The 17,973-nt window shown below is 41.6% G+C and overlaps 1 protein-coding gene across 1 annotated transcript in view; it reads right to left on the bottom strand.

Annotated features, from left to right (window-relative positions):
• The window catches only part of SPOCK1 (SPARC (osteonectin), cwcv and kazal like domains proteoglycan 1), a 1,975,354-nt gene that overhangs the window by 553,331 nt on the left and 1,404,050 nt on the right, over positions 1-17,973 (bottom strand). The window lies entirely within an intron of this gene.

Here is a 17,973-nt window from a genome sequence, read left to right as displayed (position 1 = left end):
AAAAGAGAGTGAAAAGGAAGATTTTACGTATATTTATTGGGCTTATGATGATGCCGGACATTGCAGTGGGAGTGGAACCCCCTGACTAGTAGTTGGCGGTTCTACCCCCTGTATTCCAATGCGACTGCCAGCACAGCGGTCAGAAATATGCTTTTTCAATTGCAGCTTGTGCTGTGGCCCGGAAAAGGTCTGCAGCACAAGCTGCAATTGAAAAAGGCATATTTTTAAACATCCATGCACCGTGTGCCCCACAGGCCCCATAGCAGAGGCCCGGAAGAGATGGGGGCCCTGCTAGGGGCCCCCAAAATCGCTTTCCGTCTTCCATTTCATGGCGGTGGGACCTCAGTAAAAAAGCAGAGGGAAACCGGCATTGTAATCCCTATGGCAGTGCCTGAGCAGGCACCGCCCCTATTGTAGGGATTGCGGTCCCACCACTGCCCGGACAGGCTCAAGAAGCCCATTTGAAAAGTAGAGGTCTGTCCCTCCGCCCAATGCTTCTGACTGCCCTGTCAGAATCCAGCAGTCATTCCGCTTTTGTAGATGTCGGTGTGCCTGCCACCGACGGCCTGTTGGTAGCAGGCCCACGACATCGGAATGAGGGCCTTTGTATTCTGGGAATTATAATAATTAATTTCATTTGCCTAAGTAAAGTGCTTGTTTCCTAATACAAACAAAACCCAATCCCACTGTCAGTCAATTGGGGTTGTTAAATGTCTAAATACAGGCCGCAGCAAACAGCTGAAAGGCAATCAGTTACGTTTTCCAAATATTTTAGAACAGCATTGCACCCTGTATGCAATAATGTAAATAATCAATTTTTGGCATGGGGAACATTTTTTTATTGCAATCAACAAATTATGCAACCGATTTTGGATTATGTGGCAAATGTGACAAATTAATAGTGACATGGAAAATGCTGCATGTCCTGAGGTGCGTAATTGATGTGACCCTCAGACGTACCCCAGCCTACCCTTGGAGCACTGAAGCACCACGCATGGCCAGTCACTGATACTGCAGCACACTCCCGTACAAAACAAAGGAGCCAGGCAATTAAGATAACACCTCCATGGGAACTTATATTTTAGTAAATATATACCACTAAAGAGTCAAAGACTTTATTTTAAAAATAAAAATCACATTAGAACACCAGACGTACCCTAACAATTGAAGATGACGGAGCTCAAAGAATACAACCAAACTGATGGGAAGGCATGACAAAACCAGATGAAAAACATTGTCCTTGCTTCTTAGGCGGAGGACCTAGAAAGTTTAGGATTTTTTTGTAGTTGTTGCTTCCCTGTGATCTGCTTTCCTGCATGCCTTTCCACTCTTAACTTTGCTGAAAATGTTCAGCTGTGGATAATGTTCTCTATTCAGAGCCAGGCTTCACTCTAGGCTACAAATCAGCACATCTACTGTATTGACTTAATGGCTGTAGACATCCTATTAGCCTTGCAGGTTGCTTCTACTCCTTACTTATGTGGCATTGTCAGGATTAGGAGTCGAAGGCACTGGATTGGATGAATTGATATATTTTGTTGATAGTTGCAGCGGAGATAATATTTGCTGATGAGAGATGCTTATTGCAGGTCTAAAAAATACTTCACATTGGTTACTTTACTGCCGTGGTGGCGGTCTACTTGCATATAGTTTTTTCCAAGCTGGCGGGCATGCGCAGGTAATTTTTGACAGGGGCACGGCCAATGCATCCTATTGCTAAGGCACGCACTACCAGAGGTGAATTATTACCTGCAAGTATCCTTCCACAGTGGACAATATTGCTATCATTGACGGCAGTCATTTCTCAATGCATAGTCAGGGACTTGGGCAGGTTTATTTTTCAAGCATTTGAGATACCTATATCTCTTTTTTGCATTTTGCATTTTCAATGCATGGTGTAGATCATTCCATAAAGTGTCTCAGGGTAATGTCATGTTCGTAATGTAACTCTTACCTGATCTCACTATTTTACCCGAAAATTACTTTGTGCTAGATAGTGTGCCACTTACTTAAAGTGGATGACTTTATGTTTATCACACTGGACATTGAATCGCTTTATACAAAACATCGAACACACTACTGGTCTAACTGCAGCCAAATACTTTTTAGATACCAGTTCATTGGACTGTTATAACCACAACAAGATGCTGCTAAATTTAATCTCATGGTGCTTGCACAACAATTTCTTCATTTTTGGTAATGATGTGTATATACAAAAGAGGGGTGTGGCGATGGGGGCCTGAATCTCTCCCAGCTATCCATGTTTACATGTAGGCTGGTGGGAGGAGCAGGTCCTCAAGCGTGCGCACTCTGTAGAGTTTGCTAACCATGTACAACACTGGTTAAGATATATTGATGGTGTTTTTATTGTGTGGAAAAGGGATGAAAAGAGTGCCACTGATTTTATTCAAAAAATTAATCTGAATACGGCTAATCTCAAATTTACTTCCCAGATTAGTAAAGAGAGTATTGAGTTCCTAGATGTTCGGGGAACTCATATGACTCAAAAGAATTTGCAGCACTCAGGAGGACTTAGACCACTGCACCCAAGAGGCACTCAGCAGATTTATAAAGAGAGGATACAGTGAAGAGAGCTTGCAGGAGGCAGTGAAGAAGGTTAAAGATAGACCTAGAGATTCCCTCCTGCACATAGAGGAGGTGGACAAAGTGTCTACACCAGTGGAGGATGCCCCCAGACTTATTACAACGTACAATAAACAGGAAAGAAAAATCTGGCCAATTATTAAACACAATTGGCCTATAGTGCTGACAGGTGGAGCTCTAGCTCCGAGACTCCCCGTACAACCTACCATCACATACAGGAAAGGTCCTTCTATGCAAACACAAAATTGTCAAAAATAGCCCAGAACTATTGACTACCAGAATGTGGTTATCACCGAGACAAGGATTTTTTAGATGCACGTCCTGCAGAGAATGCAATTTTTGGGTCAATACCACGCAATACTCCTTTCCATTCAGCCGCAATATGATTATCATCAAGGGCAGTTTCAACTGCAGAACTGAGTTTGCAGTGTATGTCCTGACATGCACCTGTGGCTTGAGATATGTTAGGAGCACCAAGCTACAGGTGCATGTCAGAATACGGCAACACTTGCGTGCTATTTTAAATAATGACCCAACATATCCTGCTGCACGAAGATTTAGATGTGAGCACAACAAAGATCACAAATGTTTGAATTACTTTGTTGTGGCTGCCATTCCTAAGGTCCGGAGAGGCGGAGACATAGAGAGGCTGTTGCGACAATTGGAGTCCAGAATGATCCTGGAGTTAGATAGCAAGTCTTGAATGGGCTGAATAACACAAAGGACCTCCATTACTTCCTGTAAAGATGCATAATTTTGGTAGGTTACAATGATGTTATGAATATGACCCCTTATTTTAGATGTGAGGATCCTCCATTATGTTCTACTATAATTGTGAAGGCAGCTCATAGTATTTTACCATTGACTTTTTTTGCCGCGCCACTATTCCATCATGGTTTGCACCATGACATTTTATTCACACCACGCATGTAGTTTTTGTATGTGTTTTATTGTTAGCACTTGCACTTTATTATGTCAGGATGACCTGTGGTAGTACTTTACCAAGCACATAGCACTTTGACTAGTCTGCTGTATTTGCACATTTCTTGGGACTGCCCAGTTGGATTTCCCTTCTTGATTCAATCAGTGACAATTTGATTGCAAGCAATAGGGGTACATTTGTAATTGCATTTATGCAGATATATTACCAACTGAGGTTTCTCTCTTTTAGCAATTAATTGCACATTCTATTTATTTACATGGTTTACTGCGATGTTGCACACTTTCCGCTTATGAATTGATCAATAAGCTGACAGGTAGTCTCTGTTCTTATCTATGTGATTCCAGTGCTTTACTTATTTTAAAAGTGTTATATTTTTACTATGATTTGAACAACCGTTAATTCATGGTTTTATGCCTTTTTTAGTATATATATTAGAGGTGTCTTATTTTACCAATGAATTCTATATTCACTTTTTTAAAGTATTTATCTCAACATGTATAGCCTTGTATTACCATGTATATAGTTAATGTAAAGCAACTTGAAAACAGACTTCTCAGGAAATGCAGTTATGTGCGAGTAGTATTTTTTCTATGTCTACACATCACATGGATGTAAATCCAAACATATTTAAATACATGCATAGTTATACCTGCATACGTTTGTCTGAGATGAATAGGCAGCAATAACTGTACAGTTTTTTTGCCTGTGTTTGTGGCTGAATAGTTCTGTATGATTAGACAAGGCAAGTCTGTATTCCACAAGAAAACCGGAGTATGTACATACAATGTTACTTGTGGTGTCATTTCAATAATTCATTTTCTTTTTAGAAAATTTGAGTATAACAGAAACAAATATACAGCTAGCTCTGTTACTTAGGGAAGTAAACTCAGGCACATAAGGTTTACCTAACGGTCGATTTAATATCAAGAATTAATGAACATTGAAACAAGTGGGTGGAAAATACCTGCCCAACAGCTTTTAACAATCCCAGCAAGAAAGCTGATCAATCTACTCATAAGAAAGAAAATGTTGAGAAAGAAAGGGACTAAAAGGCACAGTATCTATAGGCAGATTCAATGTGCTGTGGTCTACAAGGCATGCCACCCTTTCCTAGTTTGAATCACTACCCTATGCATCTAGGAAGTTACTTGCCTGCAGCGGGTAATCCCCCAGAGTGGGTTTCGGCGGGTGTCTTGACGGGACAATCATGTCCTGTTAACTCATAGTGAGATTGTCCTAAATCAAATATCCCGCTTTTTCTAGATTCCCAACGCCGGCAGCAAGACCACGGTGATGAGTTGGCCTTTGAGGGCTGTCTTAGTCTGTTTTCACAGTATTAATATGTGTGGTCCAGCAACTAGAGGTGGGACCAGGGTGTACATTTACTTAATACCCATATGTTCACCCCACAGATTGCATCACTTGGATTGGTTGCACCTAGTGAATTTTGTGATGACCTGTAAATCACGATTGACTCAGTGATTTATTTAGGGTGAGTTTTGTCACCCATACCTTAGCACTAACTTACGTGCCTAGGCTGGTATCTCATATTGAACACACTTTGATTCATACTTTCCTTATCCATAGGCTGTCATCTCCTACTCCCCCACACTTGTCCTGATCAAGACCCACCCTGACTTCTTAATTAAGCATTGACCTCGTTGAAACATTGACGATCTTACATTGTCCAGATTTATCAAGTCTCTGGGCGCAAATGATTGAATAATTTGTTTAACCACCAGAGTGATTGTTTTTGTCGTACTATTCTGGCCTTAATCATTCTCTTCCCTTGTATATATTGTATTTGTAATCACTCTGTACATAATATATGCACTATGTTCCACCACTGAGGACAACCGTCACTTTAGTACACATCACTTTAAACTTCACCTTGTCTTGACAGCCTTGTTTACAACTTGCGAGTATATATAAATGCTTTAATTTATATAAATTTGCGTCAGTGTCCTTTGCTATGTGTTCCATTGTTCCTAGAAACTGCGGATAACATTAATGAAGGGTGTACTAGAAATAATACATAAAGAAATAACTCTTCTAACAGAAATAGTGCATATGCCCGACAGAACCATTGTTTTTGTTTGTATATCCATACCCGGGTTCTGAAGGACACAGGGCCACTCCATTGTTGTTTAACTCTTTCTGCTTATTGCTTACCTTTATTTTTCCTCTTTCTGATCGTTTCTAACCTGTATTTTGCCTTTTTCTGATTGTTTCTGAGATTTATTTGTCCTCTTTCTGCTCATTTCTGACCTTTATCTTGCTTCTTTGTGCCCATTTCTGACCTTTATCTTGCCTATTTCGACTAGTTTCGGAGCTTTATTTTCCCTCTTCCTGCTCGTTTTTTACCTTTATTTTGCCTCTTTCTGCTTGTTTCTGATCTATCTCTATTTTGCCTCTTTCTGCTAGTTTCTGACATTTATCTTTCCTCTTTCAGCTAATTTCTGACCTCTGTTTTGCCTCGTCCTGCAAGTTTCTGATCTGTATTTTGCCTCTTTTTCCTCGTTTCTGATCTCTATTTTGCCTTATTCTGCTCGCTGCTGGGCTTTAATTTGCCTCTTTCTGCTCCTTACTGGCCTTTATTTTGCATTTTTCTGCTTCTTTCTGATCTCTATTTTGCCTCTTTCTGCTCATTTCTGACCTTTATTTTGCCTCTTTCTGCTTGTTTCTGGTCTCTATTTTGCTTCTTTCTGCTCAAATCTTACCTTTATTTTCCCTCTTCTTGTCTGTTTCTGATCTCTATTTTGTCTCTATCTGCTCATTTCTGGCTTTATTTTGGCTCTTTCGCCTCCTATATTTCAATTTGTATAAAGGAGGGGGCCACGCATCTCTCTCTCCGGACCGATTTTTGCCCTGGGGACCCCATCCCCCTGGATCCAGCCATGTCTCCCCCAGGGCACCCAGTCTGCAATGGGACCAGAGGGGGAACGTCAAGACCCCCAAGGTCCCAACTGGCATCCCGCCTCCTGCGGGAGCCAGCAGTGCTGCCGCAAGCAGGGAGCTACGTTAAATAGCAGCTGCCTGCTTTGGGGAGCAAAGTTTTCATTTGTTTCCCTGCACACATATTTAGGTGCAAGGAAACAGATGAAAATTCAGCTTTCTGCAAGCCAGAGCAGAAAGCAGAGTTATGTTTGCTTTTGCTTGGTGGGACCTGTCAGTTTCACCAAGCAAAAGCAAACAATTACCTCCAGAAGTTGAGCACCTCAGGAGGTATCAGGATTGGGCCCTGGATGGGAGGCAGTCCCTTGGGACACAAACGGTTTCTTGAGGAGGGCCGCATGCCCCCCTTCATCGTAAAACTTTGCACGAGGCTGCGGGTCTGCGAAGGACCCTCTACATTTATTACAGCCCCGGGTAGGTGGCGGACCCCGGGGCTGTGGAGGAGGCCGTGTGGGTCCCCCACATTAATTTTATGTGCATTGTCCCAGGGATGTGGAAGTCCATGGTGCTGCGCGGGGCCGTGTGCTGTTAAAATGTATAATCTGAATTCTCTTGTTTTCTGATTAAGCTGTGCTTCATCCATTTTCACCCCTGTCCTGTTTTCAGCCTGGCTCTATCCTTGACACCGCATCTGCATCAACATTGGTAAAGAATCTAGATTGAGACATTGTAGGCTACGTAAACATGCAAATTCAGCACAAAAGAACAGCTGATGTCTGCACTGGGTTTCGTGTGTTTGTTAAACAATGGTAAAGCCTTAGATAAAGTTTGCTCAGATAGCCTATCTTGTTGTGCAGCTTCAGGATGCAACAGTTACACAAGGCACAGAGGTTGTTGATTCTTACCGATTGTCTCATTTGTGTGATCTTCCCAGAGCTTTATTTACCTCTGGGCGTTCTTTGTCTATGATTTCTACTATAAAAACCCATGTAACCATCGTTCAGTGTGTTCTCTCCTTGATGGTACTTGTTGGATGGAGACCCATTCATGAATGCTTAATAAATAACCCATGGTTTGACTTCGCTCCAGTGTTGATTCCTCCTTACTTGTTAAGAAACGTGGCAAAGTGGTGATCCCTGCACCAGCAGGTTATTAATTAATCTGCTCCACAGTGCCCCCCCCATTCATTTCATATGTTTAGCCTGGGGAGTTGGCATGCTGTGGGGGGGGGGCTGCATGGAATAAATATACACATGTATATTTGCCTTTGTGAGTCAGGCCTCAAGTCTAAATCCTAAAAGAACTGTTTATTTGACAAAGGAAATGATGATTTAACAAAACAATATGTGCCAGACACTATTTGTCCTCTAAAAAACACAGTTTTTATTAAATTGCATTTTTTTAAATCAATTATTAATGTGTTTTAAAACACATTAGAATGTTCTCAAACATCAACTTTTCATTTTGAGTAAACATTTATTTGTATCAAAAATGTCAGGATGTCATTTTGTAAAAAACACTAATTTTGACACCTAAATTAGCTCTGCGTCCCATCATGTGCTCAGGTATACAGTGGTATACGACTGTCACTGTCTATGGGTTAGCCACCAGATGTCAGTCAAGTAATGCCCCTTTGACACATATAAAAAACAAACATTGTCTTTCTTATTGCTATTACTGATGGTTATGTTTATGGGAACTGAAGTCTCTGGTAAAAGGTTTTACCATATCTCAGTGATTTACATTCCTTATGATTCAAGGGCATAATTTGTGTTGGTACTTTATGTGGCTTTGAGGCTCCACAAATGGTACAGATGTGGAATTCCAGACTTTTATCTGTAGTTCCTTCACTAGTGAATATTTGCTTAATTCCTTGGACCTACGTAGGTTTTTGTGACTAGATAGAGGGGGGCAACAATCCTTCAAAATCTACCATAAGCAGGTGGGTTAGTTTAAGGATAGTGACTTATCATACAACAGACTGCTAGTGGGTATTAGGGTCACTCCTTCTACCCTGTCTTCTTCTGGGCAGGGATTCAGACAGCCTCCGATTGTATCACAAGCTTGGCAACAATGTGGAACCCACACCTGCATCACATTTCTATAGTTCAGTGGCATAGCAATACACCCCGCAGCCCCTGTGGTGTGGGGGGTCCCTACGGTACTCTGCACAGCGGCGGGAACTGACTTGCAAGCACCTGACTGGGTCTGGAGCATGGGGGCCCCTTTCATATACTTTGCACAGAAGCTCCCTCAAGTTTATTATGCCAGTACTACAGTTGATAAGAAATTCACAAAAGAGGGCATTTTCTCAATTGGTTTTCACCTTCTGGTCACAAGCCTGACCTTTTATCAGATGCTTTTAAAGGATTGGTCATTGTGTTTCAATAAGAGCTGGATATGCTAAGAGCACAGGTTAAAACTGCAATGTCTTGCTGGGTTAGATCTTCAGGTTTGCAAGAACTCAGATGAGTGAAGAGATAGGGAGGTGATGCATTCAATAAATATTGCCAGGACCAGCAAACTCATTCTGTATTCACCATCACAGTATTATTTGCCTACTCTTTCTTTCAAGGACATTCAGCATGGTACCAGTGGTCACAGAGGAAGAATATCGTATATACAAATGTGGCAGCGCTTTACCTGCAAGGGATGGTGGGATCATCTCACTATTTTAAGTACTGGGACGAGAAAGAGAGCATCACAGTAACATGATATAAGCAAAGTATTTATATGTACTCCATAATTTACTTTTGGCGAAGGAATGAATGTGGAATCCAGCACGATATTGAATCGCACTCTCAAACTCTGCTCTCGCTCTCATAAAGAGGTTAGGCATCCAATAGGATGTGAGGTGAAAATGTACAATTGTTGATAATTTGATCCAGTTTATATTTAACGTGATAGCTCAAGTAACTTTTCTCATTTTGTAAAGCCAGCAAAATGGCAGTGCAATTTAGTGGCAACTCAGGTTACTTTGAAATGGTAATCAACAGGTTACCTAATGAAGCAGTTTTATTCATACCAAGGGCACTCTAAATGTATGACCTAAAGAAGATTTTGATTGCTAGCCACTCAAACATTGATGTATATCTGTATTTTCCATTCCTTACCAAATTCAAATAAAATCCAGTTATAAAAAAAATCTCTGATTCTATTTGAAAGGGACAAACATATTTTGCCCCAAGAATGAAATATATTTCTGTGTTGTCTATCTTACTTAGGCAACAAAATACCTGAGAATTTACAGAAGTGTTTATTAACAAATTAGATGTCATACCAACATGATGTAAAGGATACTAATATAGCCCTATAGCCCATTGCAGCGGGCTATGCCGGCCATTAAAGGTCCGCTCCACCTTTAACAAGGGAGCAGGACTTTAATGCTGTAGAGCCCAACTACAGAGGGCTATTAAGTTATTAGAACATTCCGCCACCAGAGGGCAGAATGTTCTAACAAATAAAACAAAGGCCTCACGGATCCCAAGGGGATTCAAATCCACTCAGCTCTGTGAAGCCTTTGTTCACAGCATCAACTGTGAACGACAACATTAGAATGTTGGAGCTCCGAGCTTCTACTGGCCGTTAAAGGCCCAGAGCACTCCATTGTTTTCAAGTTAGCTCCCAATATTCCAATGCTCTAATAAGAGCTTTGTTAAGCATGGAGTGTTACAAATTCACCTTGTTTTGCTTCACCTAATTTTCATTTGCATATTGTTCTTTAATAACACGTGTTTCTTAGTAACACATTCAAATTATCCATTGTGACATTTTATCATGAACAAATCGCACAGTGCTGTTGTTTCTAGCATGCACAGCTAATTGCAGTAGAAACAGATCTCACTTGACCGGAATAATTTTCAGGTAAATTACTTTGACCCTCCGTTCTTTTGCAGGTGACAGTTGGGGAAAGATGGACATCTGTAATTGTACAGCTCTGTAGAGAACGAGACATACTATAATATGTACCTATCCTAATATGCTCTGGTGCACAGCTTAACAACCACAAGGTGACCTACTGACTCCCATTCATGAATTATTTTTATTTCACTTGATTCTTGCAATAATGTCCTGTACAGACAGAAGCACATTGTTCCACAGATCGAAATTAAAACGTCAGTGCTATCATAATTCAATTTAAAACTTAATCACCACGGATAACTTGCTATTTAGGATTGCTGGCTAAATGCATAATAAAGTTTGAAGATTTAAAAAGTTAGCATAAACTTAAGAAAATCACTGTTTGAGAACCCCAACTCTAAGCAATCTATCTGTCATTCTTAATGTATACACTTTTCATATATTACAATGTGCAACAGGTTTTGCTCATGTAATGCATTGTGATGGTATGTGTATTTGTAGAGAACACAATTCACCCAGGAGGATATCCTGCCGCTGTAATCAAGTGGTGCCTAGGCTGTGTCTAGGTGAAGAGCCAGCTCTTTTATTTTCTTCATTACTCAAAAAAAGAGAAGACAGCTCGGATGTGAAGGGGCAGGTTGTTCCAGGTTTTAGGGGCTAGATAGAAGCCATGACCTCTGGCTTTGATTCTGCATATGAGGCTGAGTGGAGGTGTCTGGTGGGTGTGAGGATATTGATGCAATTGTTGAGGTAGGCAAGCCAACATTGTTCAGGGATTTGTATGAGCATGAGGAGGGCACAATATGTGGATGGTGAGCCAGTGGAGTTCTTTGAGGTGCAGGGTGATATGGAAGAGGATTGGAGGAAGTGTGAGTCTGGCTGCAGAGCTTTGAATGGTCTGAATTCTTCTGGTTAGTTGGATGTTGATTTCAAAACACAGAATGTTGCAGTAGTCCAGCTTGCAGGTGATGAGGGCCTGGATGATAGTCCTGCATGTGTTGACTAGGAGCTATTTGAAAATGTTCTTGTGCATTTTGAGGGTGTTGAAACAGAAATCTGATACTGTGTTCCCTTAGCTGGTCATGATGAGCTGTTTATTGATAATTATGTTGAGGTTCTTTACTTGGGTTGCCAGGCAGGGGGTAGGTCAGAGTTCTGCCGGACACCAGGTGAAGTTCCATAGCAATATGCCTCTGCTGAAGAGTACGACTTCCATTTTGTCTGTGTTGAGATTTTAGACAATTGGTTTTCACCCATCTGGTGACCTCAGGCATGTAGGAGGTGAAGCTGGTCAGGGTGCTTGGTGTTTTTATTGGAGATGGAGAGGACGAGCTGGGTGTCGTCTGAGCAGGAGATGCTTGATTCCATGGGTATGGGTAGAGCTAGACATGTAGGCGTTGACATTGGGCTACAGTTTTTGCAGTCTGATCTCACTGAAAATAACAGGTATTTCTATAACTCTACATTAAATTATTCTAGAAATAGGAAGAAGACAAATTCACTTGACTTCATACTTCTATGTATATGAAAGAAAAAATTTTTTATTAAAAAATGTAGAATATCAAATGAGTACTAAAAATGGTGTAAGCATCAGTCCATATATGCCCATAAGGAATTGGGCTGAGCTACCAATATTGCAGCAGGCGCAGTGTCACTCGCGTCCAGGCCTCAGAGAGGTCCACTTTGTCCCATTTAGTGTAGTATTTTACCATCAAACCAGGGGCTTCAGGGGCGCCCAGTTTCCTTACTGACATTAGGGCCCATGAATTAATAGTAGGTGGATAATCCATAACACATCTTTATGAAATGGTGATGAATATAGACAATAATAAAATTTAAAGGACTGTAGTTGATAAACATTGACTAACATGTAAATAATACCAATATTTTAAATAATACGCTTGTTCTTTTTTACTCCTTAAATTATTTTCAGGTTTTTTTAGATTACAATATCTGTAGATCATTGATATTACTCAAATCAATAGTGCTGATTTTTTTTTTAAACTTTGAGGGGTAAAGAATTGAAACCGCTGCCTCCAGAAGGCATACAGATATCAACCATTAAAGTTAATCGGGTAACCCTGTGTCCTTCAGAACCTGGGTATAAATGACATAGTCCACAATGCCTTCTATTGGATATCAGCAGAGGAAGAAGAATCAAATGAGACATCACATCTTTCTGTGTAGCTTGCAGGTAAACAATGATTAGACAGAAAGAAGGAACCACTGATGCTGGTTGGTTTTGATATCCCCACAGAACATTATGTTTCCGTTTTTCAAAGACTTTCTTGACATACAGAGATTGTGCTTATATTCTTGAACAGTACGCTTTTGCTTTGGAGACCTTTATTTCAATCCACAATTTGTAAAGTCAATCACAGAAAAAATGGGTTTCTAAGTAAAAGGTAATTTTTACTCCGCTCCTTGATTACATGTTTTATATGCACAAACCACACAACACACTCACTTGAAGTTGTGTTTGTGCACCCCATCTCTTTGGCATTAAGGATGGTGCCACACGCCTATTTGATTTTCTTCGAATGCATGACGGCATTTTCTTGAGAGTATGCCTGCTGCCAGGGGGTACTAAAAACATGCCTCTGGAAGAATTTCTTACTCAGATATATTTAAGTCAACTCAGTGTGTGGTTTACAAAGTGAGCATGTGGCTATTGACCTTGTACCTATCACCATTCAGAGCATTGATTGCTTTGTTTGTATTTCATTTTTTCTTCATAGTAGAAATAGTTAAGTGTAGTATATTCTAAGTTATAGGTAGTTTTTTTAGATCTGTCGTAAAATGTTAGATTAATCAATATAAAATTCTATTATTTATAAATTCAAAATTCAAACTGATATCATGATTATGAGATTTTAGTAAATATTTTGATAGTACACCAGGAGCAGGAATAACTCGGTACTGTATGAAGAATAAGTTGGTGAGTGTTATGAGAGTCTTATGCGATGCTAAACAATTCATCAATATAGTTGTACTGTAGATCAAGAGAACGTACATCTTCTTTTCTTTATAATCTTTTATACAAATCTCTTTTGGCAAAAATATGTATCTTTTCTCTTTCGTTGAATGATAGAGGAAACCTCCCATTCCAAGTAAATATCAAATTTTGACCTCCAGTCTAGACCGTAGCAAGAAACCACATCTGGTTTTTGGAGAACTAGTTGAGATAACCGTAGCACTAGTAATCTGTTCGTGGCGCTCTTCCATGAAGATGCTACAGCTGCATGACCAATGGCCTGTCTTTCTGAGACAGCACCATCAATAAAGTTTACAAGCAACTGCATCATATGTTTGGCAGACATGTCTGACACACAACATTGCTCTCAATGACAACTCTTTCACTTCATGACAGAAACCTGTCAAGCACAAATCAAAGCTCTGAGCAGCCATAGCTTTGACCAATACCACATGCAACTGCACCATATTTTTCTAGACTTCTCTGAAAAACAGTATCCACCGGATACAGTTTGCTTCGTTTTTGCTAGATCAGCCTACTAAAAAGAGATCACTTTCTGCCCGCTCATTGTGGTCTGCCCATACCGTGGCCACCAGTGCATCTCTGTTGGCCCCGGGGATCCCCACCACAACCTAGCAAGCGACAAGCCGTGAGGTGGGTCCCCTCGTGTGCTGGGGTTGCATGCGCAGCCACGCGCAGAAGAGTCCACCGTGCCCCCAGCCAGGGTGGTGACCCCATTTCTACCCGCACTGTGCTGCGGTGGGGCTCCGGAGTCCCTCCTTCTTGCCTCAGCTTCGGCTCACAGTCCCACCAAAGCCCGGGGATCACACGGCCGTACATGCCTCGTGTGTCTCTTCCTCATCACTGCGACCCAGTCCTCCCTCAGTCTGAACCGACCCTGAAGAGGTGCAGGGTGAGGTCTGTCAAGCAAAAGGTATTATTCTGGTGAGATTATTATTGGTCAGCACACTTATAACATGAACTGAGATAATCAATTGAGTACTTATGTTCAGCAAGCAGTACACCTGTTACATTTTTTTGCAACAGCACATAAACAACAAGCATGGAAAGCAACACAAAATCATCACGTCGCTGGTAATATAAAATGGCAATTACATTTTGTATTTTATTTTCAAAATAGAGCAAATCTATTTGGGACAGCAGGAGACTTTGGTGGAAAGGACCGACATGCAATGCAGGCACTTCAGGGCATGATTAGCATTAAGGCTATCATTATTTGCAGCCAATTGCAATTGGGAGTTACCTGGATATGTGTAGGGGCACGGAGTAGATTTGGCATCTCTATTCGTGCCAGTTCAAGTTATAGACAGACGTGGGCGTCTTTTCTGTGGATGGGTATTTTCCCAAATCCGCTAAGGTAAATGAGTGAAGCTTACTTCGGGTGTAGACTCCATGGCACGTCTTGACTGACAGCTGTTTTGTGGCCTTGGAGTTAAACCATTAGTTTAGGAGCTATTCAATGTTACTTTTGCACTGGCATGAACGGTGATTTTTGTTAAATTGCTTAATGTGTACCAGCCTTTTTAATATGACTCGATCATGGTTCCCTTTGTTGTTTGGGAACTGCCTGGACTCGCTTGCCCAGAATCCCGCTCGAGTATTGCTGTGCAGGAAGGCGGTGGGGCCTCCTGCGGCACAGGATTCTTTTGTTGATTTGGGCCTGACTGGAATCACTTGCGAAGAAATCAGCTTGGGCATTACTGTGCAGGAAAAGGGTGGGGGGACCTCACAAACTCAGCGCTACATAAGGCGATTGCACTTCCTACTGCGGTGTCTGAGCCTATCTGCACCCAGATGAGGCTGAGCCACCCCCTTGACTTCAGTTTTTTTAATTTTACTACACTTCCGGTCTCCTGAATTTCATCTACACAGCGGACCATGTCCAAGAGGAAACCTACAGCCATCTTCGGTAAGGAATGTCCCGCAGCCAACTCTATTGTAAATTTTCCGATAAATGCAATTGACACATTAGATCAGGAAATTGACTTGATTGAAGAACGCCTGTCCACTGCCCAAAATACGGTCCGTAGGAAATCAGTTGGTATTGTTAAATTCAAAACCAATAGCGACTTTACTTCAACATTGCCAACCGATAAAGCCTTAAAGTCGGCAACAGGGGTCAATCCATGTGTTCATGACTCTTCCTTGCTATTTGTCCAGGTGGATGGTGCAGACTCTAAAATGAGTATTGACTCTGTGTGTGCTCCAGCACCAGCCAAGAAAAAGGAGGACATGAAGCATGTTCCTATGTAGAAGAGGGAATCATGCACAAGTCTGCAGTGTTTCAAGTTTATAATGATCTCACTGACACTGATAAGGAAGAAGGGAAGGTGGTGTACTAAATTTCTAATTCATCGCAAGCTAGGAAATCTAGAGGGTCAAATTTCTAACTATATGACTGGCAGTAGTTGTCTAGACATAATAGATAAGCATATATGTGACCTGAAAGCAACCCCCAACTGCTATGATATCAGCTATAAGGTGGGTGTTTCCACCATTACTCCTGAGCGGGCTACACATGGTCTCCCTATTGGCACCCCCACAGTGCCTTTAGATTTACCTTTGCACCAGTTTCCTCAGGCCCCGATTCTGCTACACACAGACTGACAGTGGCAGCATCACAGCAGACAAACAAAACATTATTTTCAGCTGAGAAACACCCAGTTCTGCAGCTGCTGCCAGGAGCAACACCATATGTTATTGTTCTCAAGGGGGTTCGTCAGCTCGGCTGAGGACCACGATCATCTGGTTAACAAGGTCTCCACTGGCTGAAATGGAGATCAGGTGACAGAGATTTATTACACATTGAGATAATCATTGTCAGGAGAGTTTTGAGGGTTGGTCATTTGAAAAAATCTGATGTAAATGACTATATTTTCATCAACTTCAAGAATGAGTTCATTGTTCCTAACTTGCTTCCCAGGCTTAACCCTCCATTCCTGGGATACAACAGGGTTGAGGCCCTCCTGTTTGGCTATTTCTTTCGACCCAAATCTAAGGCCTTGGTGTCCAATAATGCAGATGATGTGCGGTGGGGATGCAACCTATCCCCATGTTTCTCCATTCCAATCGCCAACAGATTTGCTGCATTAGCCCAGCCCAAGTCTTGAGGTTGACAACTATGCAAATTAGATGTATAACAGACAGGGTGGGCAACACAACATCCGTCTTGTTGGAGATGGTGCCATAGCAACCTCTGACTCTTGTTCGACATGCCGATTAGTGATAATAAATGCTTTTTAACCTCTGTGCACAGAGGTTCATTATCAACCAGGTCTATTTACTTGGTCTCCTTCTGGAACTGAGCGGGTTTGGGCACCAAGACGAATAATCCTGAATGGTTGGGTTTAATAACGTTTTTTATATTTTTTCTACTAGGAAACCCTGGCTATTGACCCTCAATATATAGCTGTGTTTATTTCAGATTGTTACACAGCCGTCCCTACACGCTCAGGTAGAACTAAGGGATTGTTTACCTCGGTCTCCACCCTGTCTCCAAGGACTGTTGCCTGGCCACATTTGGGCTCCACAAACTCCCAATTAGTGTGGTTTGATTGCAGTTTTATGAAATTTCCTCCAATCAATTCTCAAAGTAATAATTTCGACAAGAGCAACACTGATATTATAAATTCCCTGAGCAAGGAAATAGAGGGGTTTGTCGGTAGACAGAGTAGCCTGTTGCATCTTGTATGGATGGGGAATTTTAATATGCGACCTTGTGGATTTTCTAGTTCAAATCCCTGTGGGATTGTGGGTTTGAATTGGCAAGCTTTAACACACATTTGCCATACACCGCGAGGAGAGGCGCTCAATTTGCTTTTCATTAAATATCACCTGCACTTTGCTTTAGATCCTTTTCTAGCAACCCTGTACTAAAGCCCACATTTATAGGTGGGGACAGCAGTAGCTTAATTGATTTCATATTGTTTTCATCTGACATGTTGGGGCTTTTCTACAACTACCCTGTTTCAGAAAAAACGCATAGTGTCTGTGAGGAATTGAGTTGTTGGTTGAGGGGGAAGTGAGCCCTTCTCAAGCAACAGCCACAGGCCTTGTCAGGCTGAACCACAAAAAGTCACTAAATTAACTTGTACCCTCTGGTAGCTTGACATAAAAGTAGTCAGACTTAACTTAGAGGCAAGGTGTAAAGTACTTATGCAGCTCAAACAGTAGTAAAGTGAAAACACAACACAAGAAAATCCCACACAATTTCGAAATATACAGTACAATTTAATGAATTATTTAATAACAAACTGCCAAAAATCCAATCAGTATAACTGGAGTTATGAATGTTTTAAGTTTTTCGTAGGGGTGGCATTAGAGATCACATGGCATGATGGCTGCATAGCTCCGTTGGTCAGGACTCATAATCCGCGAAATATCCTTCCATCCACCTGTTAAGATGCCAGCAATGCATACACTATGAGTGAGAGAAGTAGGGGACACTTACTTGGCCACCTAAAGCAAACCCTGGAGCTCCCCTTGATGTCACTGGCAGCCTGTGACTGAAAACCGCATGTGCCACTTCACAGAGATGGAGTAGAGGCCACGTTGTGCAGAGAGCAGGCCGTGAGGTGGTGCTATGCCATCCTGATGGAGTGACTCTCAACAGCCCGGAGTCTCCCTGGTGAGGAACACATCCTGGTGTATGAGGCGTTGGGAAGACAAGGACACT

Source organism: Triturus cristatus, chromosome 7 (assembly GCF_964204655.1).
Source record: "Triturus cristatus chromosome 7, aTriCri1.1, whole genome shotgun sequence".
NCBI classification, from domain to species: Eukaryota; Metazoa; Chordata; class Amphibia; order Caudata; family Salamandridae; genus Triturus; species Triturus cristatus.
Note: the sequence above shows the minus strand (reverse complement) of the source record. Positions and strands in the feature narration are given on the sequence as shown.